The 4,823-nt window shown below is 38.5% G+C and overlaps 1 pseudogene across 1 annotated transcript; it reads right to left on the minus strand.

Moving 5' to 3' along the window:
* Nucleotides 1-88: 88 nt before the first annotated feature.
* On the minus strand, nucleotides 89-896 carry LOC105518815 (annotated as a pseudogene). Its single transcript, XR_001002884.1, has one exon. The product of XR_001002884.1 is annotated as a vacuolar-sorting protein SNF8 pseudogene (transcript).
* Between the last annotated feature and the right edge of the window lie 3,927 nt (nucleotides 897-4,823).

Below are 4,823 nucleotides of genomic sequence, written 5' to 3' on the forward strand. Positions count from 1 at the left end.
TATTTTTATCATTTTGGTGGTTCTTTCTTCATTCTGAAGTTCCAAGTTTCCTTATTTTGTCAATGGTTCTCTGGGTACAAACTTTTTTTTTTTTTTTTTTTTTTTTATAAACAAAACTGCCCAGGTTTATTGACCAACAGGCCTCCCTTTTTCTCCCTACCTGCCGCTGTGCGCCCTTCCACACTCAGGAGAGGACTTCTCTGGCCTCCTCAGCTGTAAGGGAGGAGGGGTTGGTGAAGAGAGCTGGCAGCCAGTAGTGGGTCTCCCCTGGGGCCTGTAAGTCCAGCCACGCCAGCCCTTCTCTCAGCAGGTGTTCTGGCCTTTGTCCTGCTGCTCGCTCCATCTCCCATTTAAGACTGGCTTTGATCTCTCTGACAGTCAATAGCCATGTTTCCCTGCCAGCTGCAGCCCCATGGTGTGATCCACATTGAATTCAGCTGGAACAGGCTGAATGAGGTAAGTGCCACTCACAGGGGTGATGCTGAAGCCAGTGCCAAGTGCCTTTAGTTTCTGGATGGCCCTGATCAGGTCCTCTTGACTGACTTCCTGGGCGAACTTGCCCCTTCTTTTTAACAACTGTTGATGTAGTTCCTCCAGAGTTATCGGACCTCCAATCCAATGCTCAGCACCAGGCACACTTCGATAATGTGAACACCTAGTTTATAATAAAAATCCCCCACACCCAGCATCTCAGATCAAAATCCTTTTCCAGAGGCCAAAGGCTCCACCCTAAAGGTTGCACACATGTCCTGGAACTGCACATGGAACTCAGGATCCTACCATATCTCCTGCTTGTGCTTGCTGGCAAACTCCTCCAGGTTGGTCTTCAACATGCCCAACTGCTTTGACATCTGGGCTAGCTGGTCCTCAGCCAAGACCGTCCCTCGCTCCTTATACTTGGCCTGGAAAATTTCTTTTTTCTTTTTTTTTTTTTGAGATGGAGTCTTGCTTTGTTGCCCAAGCTGGAGTGCAGTGACACTATCTTGACTCACTGCAACTTCTGCCTCCCAGGTTCAAGCAATTCTCCTGCCTCAGCCTCCCCAGTAGCTGGGACTACAGGTGCGTGCCACCACGCCTAGCTATTTTTTTGTGTTTTTAATAGAGACGGGGTTTCACCATGTTGGACCATGCTGGTCTCGAACTCCTGACCTCAGGTGATCCACCCGCCCCAGCCTCCCAAAGTGCTGGGATTACAGGCATGAGCCATTGGGCCCGGCTGGCCTTGGCAAATTTCTTTGTAGCGATGGTGCCAGTTCCCACCCCACAACGGTGCATCCCTGCCCTGGGCCCGTGTCCCAGGCTCCTCTGCTACCGTATCCCCGGAATAGTTCTTTCAAACAAAAAAATTGCCTTGGGGTATTTCTTCTTTGTCAAATGTTATACATACTTCTTACCCCTGGAAACCATTGATCTGTCCTTTATCGTAAGAGTTTTCACTTTTCCAGGATGTCATATATATGGAATCACACAGTATGTAACCTTTTAAGTCTGTCTTCTTTCACATCTACGTTGTCATGTGTATCAGCAGCTTGTTTGTTTTTATGGAGGAGCAAAGGTGCATTGTATAAAAGTATCAAACTTTGTTTATCCATTTACCTCCTTAACTGATGAAAACATTTAGGTTGTTTCTACTTTGCGGTGATTATAAATAATGCTGCTGCTATAAACACTTGTGTTCAAGTTTTTGTATAAATATATTTTCATTTATTTAGTGTAAGTACCTAAGAATAAGATTACTGAAACATACATGTGTCCATTTATAATAAGTTTGTTAAAGTATTTTCCAGAGTACCATTTTGCATTCCTATTAAAAATGTATGAGATTTCCAGTTGCTCCAGATTCTTGTCTGCACTTGGTATTGGCATTTAAAAAAATGTTCACCATTCTATTGGGCATGTATTGGTATCCTTTTATAATTTTACTTTGTGTTTTCCTAAGGACTAATATAATTTAACATATTTTTATGTATTTAGTTATCATCCATAGGTACTCTGTGATGAAGTGTCTGTTAAAATATTTTACAAACTTTTGAGTTTTTTCCCTTGTTGTTTTAAGAGTTCTTTCCATATTCTGGATTTATATCCTTATTCAATATGTAATTTGAAAATATTTTTCTTAGCTTGTTTTTTCATTCTCTTAACAATGACATTCACAGATCCAAAGTTTGTAAGTATGATAAAATCTAAAATCTTGATTCAGCTTTATACATTTATCAAAAATTAATTGACTATGTTTGTGTGGATGAATTATTGGACTTGCTATATGTTCCATTGATCAGTATGTCTATCCTTTTGTCACTCCCACACTTTCTTGATCATTATAACTTTACAGTGAGTCCTAAAATTAGGTAGTGTGAGTAGAGCAAATTTGTTCTTTTTCAAAATTGTTTTGGCCATTCTAATTCCTTTGCCTGTGAATTTTAGAATCAACAGGTTAAAATCTTGATTATTTTTGTGTAATTTTTAGTGCTTTATCAGGGATTACAATGCACATGTCTAACTTTTCACAGTCTACTTAGAGATCATATTTTATCACCTCAAGTAAGATGTAGCTGTCTTACTTGATGTAGTGTGATAGAAACAGCTATCACACGACAGGTCCCTTCGTTCCTTCCTTTATGTTATACGTGTCATATGTGTCATATCTGTGAACATTGAAAACCATATTAAACAGTGATATATGATGTACTTTTTCCATTCAATAGTCATACACATTTTTTGAAATCCTGAAGAGAAAGCAGCCTATTACAATTATTTATATTTTTATCATTTTGGTGGTTCTTTCTTCATTCTGAAGTTCCAAGTTTCCTTATTTTGTCAATGGTTCTCTGGGTACAAACTTTTTTTTTTTTTAGCATGTCTTTTAGAACAGGTGTACTGGTGACAAATTGTATATATATATATATATATATTTTTTTTTTTACCATTTTTGAATATTTTTATTTTGTTTTTATTTCTGAAGTATGTTTTCACTGGATATAGAATTCTGGAAGGACAGAGTTGTTGTTGTTTTCCCCAGCACTTTCAAAATACTGATTCACTGTCCCTGGCATCCATGATTATTTGCGAGAGATGTGTAGTTGTTTGAATCTTCGTTGCTCTCTACATAATGCCATTTTTTTCTGTCTGCTTTTAAGATTTTTCTTAATATTTGATTTTCAGTACTTCAATTATGATGTGCCTGGGTGTGGTTCTCTTTGAGTTTAACGTAGTTGAGGTTGACTGAGCTTCTCTTATCTATGGGATTATCTTTCATACAATTAGTGATGTTTTCAGCCATTATTAAATCAAACCTTTTTTTCCATAGCAATCTCTATCTTTTCTCCTTCCGGAATTCTAATGACAACATGAATAACCTTTTGATAATATCCTACAAGTCTCTGAGGCTGTGTTTATAATATTCTCAATTTTTTTTTCAGAAGATATAATTCCTATTGATTTTTATCTTCAAGCCTGCCATCTCCTTCTGTTATTTCCATTTTGCTATGGCTCTCTTTCAGTGAATTTTAAAATTCTCCCTAATTCATTTCTTTGTTATCAAATTGCCATTTTCAGGAGAATCGCTTGAACCTGGGAGGCAGAGGTTGCAGTGAACCAAGATCGCGCCATTGCACCCCAGCCTGGGCGACAGAGCAAGACTCTGACTCAAAAAGAAAATATGCCATTTTATTCTTTTCTATTTCTTCTGTTTCTCTCCTGAGAACTATCTATCCATTTGTTTCAAGAGTGTTCACTCTTAATTCATGGGCCATAACTATAATTCTAATTTCCAAGTCTTTTTTGAATAAGTCCAACATCTTGGTCAGTTTGGGTTTAGCATCTGCCTATTGACTGTCATTTCCCTTAACAGTTAATCCCTTGATGTATTTTTATGATTATTCATATATCATATATTTTTATGATATCCTGGACATTTTGAATATTATGTAATAAAATTCTGCTGCCTTGGTAATTTTCTGGAGAATGTTGTTTCTTTTAGCATGCAATCAATTTGGCTGCATTTGGAATATGAGTACCAATCCACGTCTGTAGACTATTGTTTGAATGCCATTTTTGTTTATAAAATCCTTTGCTGTGCTGTTTTGAACTGCTCTGTTGTGTATGCCTTTGGGGTTTCTCTGTGATCTTGGCAGTGGTCTGTACTATAGGTCAGTTCTCAAAGCTTCACTATGTTGTGTTAGATCAGTTCCACGCATGTGCCTCTTGTGGTTGAGCTCAGGACTCCATTCAAAGTATGTTTTTTTCTGGGCATGGCAGCTAACACTGGTAATCTCAACTACTCAGGGGCATGAGGCAGGAGGATAATCTGAGCCCAGGAGTTTAAGGCTGCAGTGATCTGTGATTGTGCCACTTCACTACACCATGAGCCACAGAGCAAGACCCCATTTCTTAATTTTTTGTTAAAGGGCAATTTTCTCCAGCTCCTCTTCTCTATGTGTTTCACTAATCTTTGGCTGCCAAGGGTCCCTTTCATCCACACACTTCCCAAAAAGCTGGAGTTTTAGCCTTTATGTATATACTTTCATGACTAGATCTTGTATGGGGCAAAGCGGTGAAAGCACAGTGTGAGAAAATATAATGGTGAATTTCCCATGCTTTTCAGATTGCAAGAACATCTTTTCCATTCTTCTGATCAGTGGGAACTTTTATCTCCTGCCTTCTTTCATTTTTCCTAAGTTCTGAATTTTATTCCATATCTGAACCTTACCTGTCCATGAGTTTCATGCTACCCCTAAGCCTCATCCCCATTCTATTTTAGGACCTAGCTCTATTAATGATTCTCACTCCCGCCCTGAAAAGACATTTCTGAGTTTTACTCCATT

Source organism: Colobus angolensis, unplaced genomic scaffold, assembly GCF_000951035.1.
Source record: "Colobus angolensis palliatus isolate OR3802 unplaced genomic scaffold, Cang.pa_1.0 Scaffold33, whole genome shotgun sequence".
Lineage (NCBI taxonomy): Eukaryota > Metazoa > Chordata > Mammalia > Primates > Cercopithecidae > Colobus > Colobus angolensis.